This window comes from Notamacropus eugenii, chromosome 3 (assembly GCF_028372415.1).
Source record: "Notamacropus eugenii isolate mMacEug1 chromosome 3, mMacEug1.pri_v2, whole genome shotgun sequence".
NCBI lineage: Eukaryota > Metazoa > Chordata > Mammalia > Diprotodontia > Macropodidae > Notamacropus > Notamacropus eugenii.
Genome location: NC_092874.1, coordinates 97,918,280 through 97,931,401, shown reverse-complemented (window position 1 = coordinate 97,931,401; position 13,122 = coordinate 97,918,280). Strand labels below are relative to the sequence as shown.

Below are 13,122 nucleotides of genomic sequence, written 5' to 3'. Positions count from 1 at the left end.
GGCAGTGGGGATGCCCGGGCGGAAAGCCGGGCCCCGCGTAGGGAGCCGGCCCGGAGCTCTTGGGGCTTGGAACCAAGGGAAAGGGGGACCTCGGGCTTGGTTTTCGGCTGTCGTTATTCCCCAAATCAGAAGGCTCGGCTTTGCATGACGTCACGTGTATAATCGATATCCAATCGCTTGCCTTCTCAAAGGGGTGGAGGGGGCACAGGGAAAGAATTTGAAACTCAAAATTTCAAAAATGAATGTTTAAAAAATGTACATGCAATTGGGAAATATTTAACGAAATAAACATATGAAGAAGGAAAAACGAAAGGCCTAAAGAAAAGGCTCCTGACTGCTGAGCTCCCTGGCATCCCCGTGTCCCCAGACTTCACCCGGCACCAGGTGTTACTTCTGTACCTGCTCCAAGACGCAACACAACCCTTAAAAAGAAGAGAGAGGAAAGAGGAAAAGAGCCTTGGGGGGATGTCAACGATCAAGGCGGGAGGCGAAGGGGCAGGTTCGGGGTGGGGGGAATGAGACACTTCGGATGGGAAAGAATCCATCTTTCGGGAAAACTTTTTAATGAAAATGCCGATTTTAGGGAGTGAAACTGGCTGCTCCTGTATTAACTATGCGACCTTGGGCAAGTCCCTATGGGGCTTTGTTTTCTCCTTTGTAAAATGAGTGGTCTTACTGCTGGATGGGACAGTTGACAGCACTGAACTTGAATCAGGAAAAGCTGAATTTAGATCCTGCCTCAGGGAACCTCTCTGGGTGTCAGTTTCCTCATCTCTAGAAGGAAGAGTTAGACCCGATGGTGTATCAAGTTCCTTCAGCTCTAAGTATATGATCCTATCATTAGATGGTTTCTGAGGTTCTTTGGATCCATGGGATCATCAATGGGAGTGCTCCCCTCATGGGAGCAGCAAACCATCCATACCTTCTCACCCTGAGGTATTGTGGTCCACACCTTGGCATAAATCCTTCACAGAGTTTAGTGGAAGTCTTTAACTTGGTAGACATAACTTTGTAATACAATATATAAGCTGTCCATTTGTTAGTGGTAAAGCATGCTACATGATTAGTCCACATCATTTTTTCGGTCATTTTCACCCACATATTATTATGAAGGATATCATCAATATATATATACATACATATACATACATATCATTCTTTAAAATAATTTTCAAATATGAGAAAAAGTATATAAATTGGTAGTTACTGGGTTCTTCTCTGTCACCAATTTGTGGCAATAATACCATCTGCTATTTTTTATATTCTTTTGGAATTTTTCCTTTTGAAAAATCTTGAAAATTGATCTTTGTGTGACTTTAAAATTTTATCACTTCTGGCAGCTTTTTAGGTGTGTATCTATCTGGTCAAGATCAGCCATAGTTTCTTCATTTTCTTAGCTTCCATTTCCACTTCTTCATATAGCGAATTGGGTACTGAAGTACACTGTGATCATAGACATAGACAGGTATATAAACACAAGCAGACCTGTTCTATTTTGTGGGTATTTATTATCCTTCCAGTTTCATCTATAAATGGTCTTGCATTAATCTGACTTAGTTGGGTCTTATGCTTTTTCGCAGATTCATTTTCCCTTCTTCCTCTTTCATTTTTTGGGAGGCAGGAATGTTCATAATTCTATGTGTTTCTACATAATGTTTTGCAAATTAACATGGGATATAAACTGGTATCTCTTGATTGTCCTGTCCCTGGCTGGGCAAGAAGATCATATTTGAAGGCTGAGGTATACTCTGAGGTCTTCTGGCCAGACTGTGGCAACTGTTTTATATCTCATACAAATCTCTAAGAAACATTGATAGTAATTGTCTTTACCTTTTACCAGATTTTGAGAGTTGACAACTTATTTAAGTAGTTTAGGTTGCAAATCTTTTAACTGCATGCAGTATCTTTTCATCTTTATCCTTCTAATTTGTTGTTAGTATTGACCTTTCATTTAACTAGTTAATGGTTCATGATGTCTAGTCTCTGTAGTTCTCTATACTCCTATCAATAAAACGTATACTGTTTAGAATTTTTGTAATTTTGTAATTTTTGTAATTTTAAGTGCTAGGCTCCTTTCATGGATGTAAAGGAATTGACATTGCTTGCCAAAGAAGGTACACATGCCTGGAATTCCCTCACTCCTTACCTCAACCTCTTTGAATCCCTGACTTCTTCAAAACAACACAAATACCACCTTCAGTAGGAGGCTTTTCCTGCTGCACTCCATCCCCCACTCAGCTGCTAGTCCTTCCCCTCTAAAGTTACCTTCCATCTACTTTGTATGTTGTACTGAATGAACCTAATTATTTACATAGCTCTACCATTTAGCGTGTAAGCTCCTCAAGAGTAGAAACTATTTTTATCTTTCTTTTTATCTTCACTGCTTAACACCGTGTAGTACCTGGCACAGAGTAAGTGCTTAATAAATATTTATTGATTGGTTGATCATAACTCTATTGCTAAGTTGAGGGCCTTTTTTCTTTAACATTAGAATCCTTGTAAAAGTAACCACCCCTCCCCTGCCCAGGTCAGCATCCATAAGTAGAATACAAGGGAAAAGTTATCCTTAGAATTAAAAAGAGAGGACCCCCTCAGCTCCCCTTCTCACTATTCCATTCAGAAATAAACCCCTTGAGGCAAGGACTGCTTCATTTTTTAATAAAAAAAAAAGCAGAGAGTGCCTGGCACATAGCAGGTGTTTAATAAATGCTTGTTAATTGATTAACCAAGAATCCCTGGAAATTAGAAAAAACAAATATCTCTAATATGTATCAGAGGTGGGACTATAAGACTTACTAAACATATCCTATCTATTGTCAGATCTTGTCTTCTACAGTCTTCATATGTCTACAGATTCAGTGCTTTACACATCTACTTTTCTCCACTCACTGCTTCCACCCTAATTCAAATCCTCATCAACTCTCTTAAAATCTGTCATCAACTTTCTAATTGGTCTCTCTGTTTCAAATCTCTCTCCCAATCCATTCCATCCTCCACTGAACTGCCAGAGTGATTTTCCTAAACCATAGGTCTGATCATATCACACTCCTACTCAGTAAATTCCAGTATCTCCCTATTACCTCCAGGACTAAAATATAATATCCTCTGTTTCACATTTAAAGCCCCAAACAACATGACCCTTTCCTACCTTTTCAGTCTTTTAATTCTTTACTCCACTTCACACACTTTGTAATCCAGCTACAATGGCTTACTTGTTGTAGCTCACACATACAGAGCCCTTCTCAGTCCTTCCCCTACCTTCCTCTTTCTGAAATTATTTTCCATCTAGTCTGTATTTATCGTGCATGTTCATAATTATTTGCATATTGTCTATCCTCATTAGAATATGAGTTCCTTGAGTCAAGGTCCGTGTTTTTTTTGGTCTTTCTTTGTCTCCTCACAACTTAGTGCAGTGCCTGACACAGTCATGTTTAATAAGTATTTGTTGGGTAATAATTTGGTGGGAGGAAGTTTGGAGCTGATACCTCTTTGGTGCTGACACCTTGAGCTAACACAGGTTCTGGTACCTCTCCTCACTTCTACCTTCACTAGCTGGTTGGAGACAGCAGCATGCCTCTGTACCACTCAGTTAGCTGATGAAATGCCATCTCTCATCCTGTAACCCTCTCTGAGATGCCTAGGGGCAACCATCCATCCCCTTCCCACAATCTTCTTAGGAAGCTACTATCTTTTTACTTCCCTGACCAAATCTGAGACCAAAAAACTTTGTGGTCTTAAATAGCCTGTGTAGACCCAAATCAAGATAACCACCTGAGGAGCATCTCATCTTATCTCTAACTATCCTATCCCTACAAAAAAATATTCTTCAATAAATCCCCAATTTAATTCTTATATTTAGTGCCATTTACCTTCTAAATGATTGACTTGTGATAAGCTGCCACACCAAAAGGAGAAGGGCCATGCAAAAATTAGGAACTTAAATTGAGTAGACCTCTTCATTGAATTTCTACAAGCTCTATGTGACCGATCTATAATTACATACATCTATATAATATGTACTATACTGATATTTGATGTTAATTCAGACTTTTCCTTTGACTACCTAGCCACACACAGATAATTCTAAAATGAATTTCATATTATTAGTAAGTGGTCATTTTCTGTCTAATAAGATAGTTGATTTCTTTTTCCTGTATGGTGTTACTCACTACAGCCAATGTCATCCAACTTTCTCCATCAAGAAGAATTACTGACGCAGAAGTCTGAGGTTTCTGGATCATCTGTAAGTCTTTGACTTTTATCATTTCTTAAGATCATATTTCCAACATATTTTTTTACCATTTTTTCCTTGCACCCATTTTTACATTGAGTCAACCTAATATCAAAGTTATTGGCTTGGTTTGGACAATCATCGATCTTGTTAAGGTCTTCATAGATTTTTTTTCTGCTTTTTTATTCTCTGCCAGAGATGTGCTCAAATAAGGTACCCTTATCTTCATGGTGGTCTTGAGCCTTTCATTTATCATGAGCATTTTAAGGTGAGCTGACCATACAAAAGATTAATCCATATCACTAATAGTAAGAGTAATACAAATAAAAATAACTATGAGATTTCACTTCACACTCAGAAAATCAGCAGATGACAATGGGAAGTCATTGTTGAAGGGAATGGCAACATAAAGAGAGACATACTAATATGCCATTGGTGAAGCTCTGAATTGGCCCAAATATTTTGGAAATTAATTTGAAATGAAACTTTTTAAAAAATGACTTGTCTCCTGTTCATGTCCCTTGACCTAGAGATCTCTCTACTAAGTATATATCCCAAGAAGGTCAAAAACAAGGAAAAAGTCCCATATACAGCAATATATTCATAGCAATACTTTTGTGTCAGGAAAGAATTTCAAACTAAGTACACTCAGGTATACAAAATAAATGTTCATCAACTGGAAAATAACTATGGATAGATTGCTGGAACTCGAGTCAGGAAGACTCATCTTCCTGAGTTCAAATCTAGTTTCAGACACTTACTAGCTGTGTGACCCTGAGTAAGTCACTTATCCCAGTTTGCCTCAGTTTCCTTATCTGTAAAATGAGCTGGAGAAGGAAATGGCAAACCAGTGCAGTATCTCTGCCAAGAAGGCCCCAAATGGGGCAACAAAGAGTCAGATATGACTGAACAGCAGCAAACAAATTCTGCCACCTTCATGTAATGACAATCAGATGCTGTCAGCAGGAGCTGAGTTCAAACCCAGCCTCATATATTTACTAGCTGGGTGACCCTGGGCAAATCATTTGACCTCTGTCTGCTCTAGTGTCTTCATATGTAAAATGGAAATAGTAATAACACTTACCTCCTATGGTTGTTGTGAAGATAAAATGAGAAAATATTTGTAAAATGCTTTGCACACCTTAAAGCAATATATAAATATTAGCTATTCTTATTAATTATTAATGTAACATCTTTATACTGCAAAAAGTAATATGCAGATGTTTTATGTGAAGTGATAGTGAGTAAAATTGTACATATAATGACTAAACAATATAAATAGAACAACAACAACAAACCAGACTGAATGCTGTCTAATTATAGTATCTAAGGTTGACATTGAAGAAGAGATGTAAAAATACACCTACTTCTTAAAAGTATTTTATTTTTTCCAATTAAAGGTAAAAATTTTTAACATTCTTTTTTTAATGTTTATTTATTTTTAGGTTTTTGACATTCATTTCCACAAAATTTTGAGTTCCAAATTTTCTCCCCATCTCTCCCCTCCCCCCACCCCAAAACACCTTGCATTCTGATTACCCCTTCCTCCAATCTGCCCTCCCTTCTATTACACCCCTCCCTTCCCTTTTCCCCATCTTCTCTTTTTTCTTGTAGGGCAAGATAGATTTCTATACTACATTACCCGTATTTCTTATTTCCCAGTTGTATGCAAAAACAATTCTCAAGATTCGTTTCTAATACTTTGAATTCCAACTTCTCTCCCTTCCTCCCTCCCCATCCATCCTCACTGAGAAGGCAAGCAATTCAATGTAGGCTATATATATGTAGTTTTGTAAATGACTTCCATAATAGTTATGTTGTGTAAGACTAACTATATTTCCCTCCATCCTATCCTGCCCCTTATTTATTCTCTCATTTGACCTTGGCCCTCCTCAAAAGTGTTTACTTCAAATTATTCCCTTCTCGCATTTGCCCTCCTTCTATCATCCCCCTAACCCCACCTGTCCCCTTCTCCCCTACTTTCCTGTAGCGTAAGATCGATTTCATACCAAATTTAGTGAGCATGTTGTTCCCTCCTTAAGCCATACATAAGCCATAAGCCATAGCTTCACTCTACTCTTCTCACCTCCTCCCTTTTCTCCTCCATTGAAAAAGCTTTTTCTTGCCTCTTTTATGTGTGATAATTTGCCCCATTCCATTTCTCCCTTTCTCCTCCCAATATATTCCTCTCTCACCCCTTAATTTTATTTTTCTTAGATATCATCCCTTTTTATTCACCTTAACCTGTGCTCTCTGTCTATATGTGTGTGTGCGCGTAATCCCTCCAACTACCCAAATACTGAGAAAAGTCTCAAGAGTTACAAATATTATATTTCCACATAGGAATGTAGACAGTTCAGTTTTAGAAAGTCCTTTATGATTTCTCTTTCTTGTTTGCCCTTTTCATGCTTCTCTTGATTCTTGTATTTGAAAGTCAAATTTTCTATTCAGTTCTGGTCTTTTCATCAAAAGTGCTTGAAAGTCCTCTATATCATTGAATGATCATTTTTTTCCCTGAAGTATTATACTCAGTTTTGCTGGGTAAGTGATTCTTGGTTTTAATCCCAGTTCCTTTGACTTCTGGAATATCAAATTCCAAGCCCTTCAGTCCCTTAATGTAGTAACTGCCAGATCCTGTGTTATCCTGATTGTATTTCCATAATACTCGAATTGTTTCTTTCTAGCTGCTTTCAGTATTTTCTCCTTGACCTGGGAACTCTGGAATTTGGCTACAATATTCCTAGGAGTTTCTCTTTTTGGATTTCTTTCAGGAGGTGATCAGTGAATTCTTTCAATATTTTGCCTTCTGGTTCTAGAATATCAGGGCAGTTTTCCTTGATAATTTCATGAAAGATGATATCTTGGCTCTTTTTTTGATCATGGCTTTCAGGTAGTCCCATAATTTTTAAATTGTCTCTCCTGGATCTATGTTCCAGGTCAGTTGTTTTTCCAATGAGATATTTCATATTATCTTCCATTTTTTCATTCTTTTGGTTTTGTTTTGTAATATCTTGGTTTCTCATAAAGTCATTAGCTTCCATCTGCTCCATTCTCATTTTTAAAGAACTATTTTCTTCAGTGAGTTTTGAACCTCCTTTTCCATCTGGCTAATTCTGCTTTTAAAAGCATTTTTCTCCTCATTGACTTTTTGGACCTCTTTTGTCAATTAAGTTAGCCTATTTTTAAAAGTGTTATTTTCTTCAGCATTTTTTGGGGTCTCCTTTATCAAGTTGTTGACTCGTTTTTCATGATTTTCTTGCATCGCTCTCTTTTCTCTTCCCAATTTTTCCTCCACCTCTCTTTGGAGGTCTTCCATGGCCTGAGACCATTGCATATTTATTCTGGAGGCCTCTGATGATAAGCATTGTTCTTCCTCATCCAGAAGAATGGAAGAAAATACCTGTTCACCAAGAAAGTAACCTTCTATAGTCTTATTTTTTTCCCCTTTTTTTGCATTTTCCCAGCCAGTTATTTGACTTTTGAGTCTTTGTCAAGAAGAGGGTATGCTCTAGGGACCTGTAAATTCTCAGTTTCTCCAATGTGGTGCAATTAAGGGAGAGGAGTTTACTCCTCTCCTGGCCTGCACACTGGTCTGGGAGCAACCAAAAACTTTTCTGCCCAGAATCTGCGAGTATTAGAATTCCCACTCCACAACTGCCTCCAGCTCTGCCACGCCCTAGGACCATGTTCAGGGCTGAGATTCAGATCAGTTGCTCAATTCCCCTAGGGGATTTAGGCTGAGAGCTCCACAAATGGTCTCTGCAGCTGCTGCCACCACTGCTGCTACTGCTGCCTCCACTGCTGCTGCCTAGGGTCAGGGCTAGGGGAGGACCCTGCTTCCTTCTTTGCCCAGTTGAACAAGCCTTCTCACTGACCTTTGAAGTTGTCTTTGGCATTTGCGGGTTGAGGGATCTGAGAACCTCTGCTGCTGCTGAGGATTCCACCCCTGAGGCCTGTTCCAGTCCTGTTCCTCCCGGTGCCACACAGCCAAGGCTGGACTGTGCTCCACTCTGTGCCCTGTGCAATAGACCTTTCCTATTGGCCTTCCAGGTTACCTTGGGCTAGAAATCTCTTTCGCTCTCTGTTCTGTGGCTTCTGCTGCTTTAGAATTTGTTGAGAGTCATTTTTTACAGGTATTTTATGGGCTGTGGGGGAAGAGCTAGAGTATGTGCATCTTTCTACTCTGCTATCTTGGCTCCACCCCCCTTAACATTCATTTTTTAAAAACTTTGAGTTTCTCCCTCCCCTCCTCCATCCCTGAGATGACAAGCAATTGGATTACTTTTTTTTCTTTGAAGACATGGGGATTATGGGTGAGAAACATTACATAGACTGTTAGATTCAGTTGATGTTTCATTGTACTGAACTGATTTTTTTCTCTTTTTTCCTTCATAATAAGGGAGGGCATGTTAGGTGCTAAGAAGGGAGGGATGCATTTGGAAATATCAACAAAAGATGAACTAAAAAATGAACCTTGATGTGTGTTTTATGCTTGTGGTTGTAGGTGCTCATGACATTTGATGATGTGGCCATATATTTCTCAAAGTGAGAATGGGGAAACCTGGAGAAGGGGCAAAAGGAATTATATAAGCATGTGATGAGAGTCAATTATGAGACCCTAATCTCCTTGGGTAAGATGGAGTGAGGTCATCATATCACCTTTCAGAGTGGTATTCCTTTTTTTTTTTTAGTTCAACAAGTACTTGAGGGCCTGGGTGGTTTCTTACTGGACTGGCAGGCATCTTGAAATTCATTCCACAGGTGGGTGAGATCAAGAAGTCCTGCACCATTAGACAGTGGAAAAAGCACTAGACTTAAAGTCAAAGGATCTGGGTTTGAGTCCTTACATTGGTACCGATTACCTTTGGGCAAATCATGTTATCTATCTGGGGTTCAGTTTTCTCATCTGTAAAATGGGGTTGGACACGATTATTCTAAAGTCCCTTGAAGTTCTAAATCTCATAATTGTATAATTTGCACTTGGAGAACCAACTTTGAATCTAGGTCCTGCTGTTTATGCACTTGATGTTCCTAAAGCCTCAGTTTCCTCCTGTGTATAATTAGTGTAATACTTAATACTTCCTATCTTGCCAGGTTGTTGTGAAGAAAGTGCTTTGTACCATGTTGTTCGAATATGAGTGCTATTAAGAGACTAGCCGCTATTGACACATTTAACAAGGAATCAGTGGCTCAAGTATCGTGTCTGTACCTCTGAGCTACCCAGTCAAAGAGAAAGCAGATCCATAAGAATTAACCAAGAGAAACACACATAAGACATACCTTCCTAAACCCTCCTTCAGGGAAAAGGTATCCAAGTAAGGCACAGCACTGAAGGAATTCCAGGACTAACATGGGCCCTTAAGTCTAATTGCAGCAAGATCTTACTTCATTGGTCTTTGAATCCTCAAAAATAACTGAACCCATGTGGTAATATCAAAGTTTTGAGAGGTGCAAAATATGGTCTCATATTCAATACCAACATTGTGAATTCTTCCCTACAGTTAAATTAATAGGCTATAATGCTAATTTATGGTAGTCCTTAGAACATTTCCAATGCCAACTACCTTGTTCCTTTCCAGTATTTTCACTACCTTGCTTTCCTATTGTTCTAGTAAGTCATAAATAATATTAGACATTCATCATTCCATATTTTCTAGCTTTGTTGTATAGCTTGTCATAATAATGTCAAACTCATTAACCCTAGCTAGTACGTTTTTTGTGCTAGTTCTTACAAACAGATCTGGCTCATATATCCTGCAAGGATTTTTCACTCACACTTCCATACCTAGAAGAATTGTTAGTCCCAGTAACAGGACCAGCTGTTCAAGGAAATTCATTACTTCTTTGCAGAATATTCCATTTCCAAACCAGATCTGATATCTTATGTTAAACATGTAGAAGGGCTGTTCATCAGAAATCAGGGGGCCTTGGAGAAAAAAGTGGTATTCCAAACCGGTTCTCCTCAACAATTAGACTTTAAGACCATTGAGGAGCAGTCATTTTGGGGTGAGTGAGAAAAATTATGATTGTGAAATGTTTTACTTTCTCAACTTTATTCCTTAAATTTTTCTTTCCTGTAGTTTGGACTGGGTCTCTAACACATAAAGGCCTCTGGATTAGCAAATAGAACTAACATGTTTCTCTGTCCTATATTAACATGGAATTCCAGTGGGGAAACTAAACTTTATGGGGCCCAGGTTTGGACTAGGACCAATCCTAGTGATGGCATAGAAGTAGGTACCATTCCAGATTCAGTCCAACCAGAGTTATGGTTGTCAGAACGCAGGTCAATTTGCTGAAACAGGACTACAATTTTGTAAGATTCAGTTTCATTCTTTTCATTTACTCTGCTGTAAACTTTGTAGATCATTTTTCTTGGTTCTTTCTATTTCACTCTGCATCAGTTCATGTAAGTCTTTCTATGCTTTTCTGAACTTAAACTCTGAACACCAAAAAAAAGCATGTCCATGTCAATAACAGAATACAAAAATGGGATTCCATGTGAAACCATGGATCTATATTTCATACTGCTCTATTTTTAAAATTCTTTTGTTTCTCTGAATTCTTCAAATTCATTTCATTTCTTTTTTTTGATGAGGATACTAGACTAATAGATCAAAAGAATATTAAAGATATAGTTTATCTAGTTTTCAGCAAAATATTTGACAAATGTTTCTCATAGTATCTTTCTGGTTAAGATGGAGAGATGTTAGATAATTATACAATTAGGTAGATTTGGAAATTGTTGAATGACCAAATCCAAAGATTAGTCATTGATGGCTTATGTGAACTTGGAAGGAGGCAGCTAGTGGAGTACTGCAGGAATTTATACTTGGACTATACCGTTTAACAGTTTTGTCAGTGACTTGAATAGAAATATAGATAGAAAGCTTGTCACATTTGCAAAGGATACAAAACTGGGAGGGACAACAAACATGTTGAATGACAGAATCAGAATCCAGAAAAATCTCAATAGGCTGAACATTGGACTGAATCTAATAAGATGAGATTTAGGTAAGAATAAATGTAAATTCCTACACTTGGGTTTATTTGTTTGTTTTTGAAAAGAACACCTTCACAAGCACAAAATGGAAGAGCTGTGGTTAGACAATATTTTGTTTGGAAAAGGATCTAGGGGGTTTCAGGAAGATCATTAAGAATCAGCAGTATATAGGAGAACAGGGAGTGATGCAGAGACTGGAGGCTGCAACAAAGATAATAGATTTAGGAGGGCAGACAGAGATAGAGGTGCTTAGTAACAGTTTGAAAGACTGGACCTAAAGAGTCCTTACTTTCCCACTAAATCTTTGCAGATCTTTCTAGGCCACAGTGGCCTTTTTCTCCTTTAAATTCATACTATGTGTTATTTGTACCATTAATTTGATGATAATATGGAGCATTTCACATTTCTTGTATTGTGATGCCACTGTCCTCTCAAGCTATTATCTTCTCTCTTTGTGAGATATCTAGAAAGAACAGTTTCTTCTTTCTCAGCTCCCATTCCACTCTCTTCACCCTAGCATTTTCTTATCATCATACTCAAAGTGTTCTTTCCAAGGTCACTAATGACTTAGTTATTAAATCCAATGACCTATTTTCTTCCCTCACTCTCCTTGACCTCCCTGCAGCATTTGGTTTTTTTGGCAATTCTTTCCTTGATGTCCTTTGTTTCCTTGGCTTCCATGGCATTGGACTCACATAGTCCTCTTAGCTCTGACTATTCATTCTTGGTCAGTTTCAAGATGAACACGATGCTTTTCATCATGTTCCCATACCTTAGGCAAAGGTGTCCTCCAAAGTTCTATCCTACCGTTTTCTTTCTCCCTTGATGTTCTCCTTTACTCCTTAGGATTCATTTAACACACATATACATATGTTATACACATGATAGGGAATAGGGTATATAGAATAAATGATCAAAATGAAAAAATAAAGGGGGGTATAGAAAGATGTTTACATCAATGGGAATGGGAGTACAAGGGAAGGATCTCTAGAGGGGTGGATAAGGGAATAGGTTATGGGGTGGTGGGTAGTGAGGAGGAAGGAGGAAAAAGAACAAAGTAAAAAGCTCACAGCAGAGAACAAAAAATCTACAAGGAAGCAAGGAAAACATGGACAGCTTTCAACATAACATACTGTATTTATTCTTGAAATAAGTTATTGATATATATTCTGAATTCTTTTCTGTGTTCCACTGTGCACATGACATGTTTTTTCTTTTTTTATATTTAAGTTTATAATGTTTCTTTTTCTTTTCCTACTATATAAGTTTTAGTATTTGTCTAAAATGAAAAAAAAATTTTAAATTCTATAAGATTTAGAGCTGAAAGAGACCTTAGCTATCATGGAGCACAATAATAAATATTTGCTTGTTGAATGAATTGGTTACCAAATGTTGTTCCTGCTACCTTGACAATTTCACTTACATTCATATACTTTTGTCCATTCCTACTACAGCTGCCCTTATTTAGGCCCATATGTCTTCTAGCTACAGCCTCTTAAATGGTTTTCTGTATCCTGATTTATCATCTCTCTAATCCATATTTCATACCACAGGGAGAATAATCTTGCTGATACACTGTTCTGTTCAACAAACTTTTGGTGATTCCCCATTGCCTACCAAATACAGTGTGAGCTCCTAATTCAAAGCCTTCCATATTATGGCTCCAACTTACCCTTCCATTTTTATCACATTTTTACCCCATTTTGTATAATGAATGTTCAAGTCAAACTAGACTATTCTTCATCTCTTTCATTTTCATTTTTCCCTTCCCTGTTAATTGAAAGGTATCCCCATCACTATCCGCATCATGATCTTTTGGAGTTCCTTTCTTCAAGGTTTAGTTCAAGTGTCACCATTGCATTAAGCATCCTCTCTCATATCAAAATTT

General features: G+C 37.9%; 1 protein-coding gene across 2 annotated transcripts in view; it reads left to right on the top strand.

Annotated features, from left to right (window-relative positions):
- LOC140533075 (uncharacterized) overlaps positions 1–13,122 on the top strand; it is a 37,629-nt gene that overhangs the window by 366 nt on the left and 24,141 nt on the right. The window lies entirely within an intron of this gene.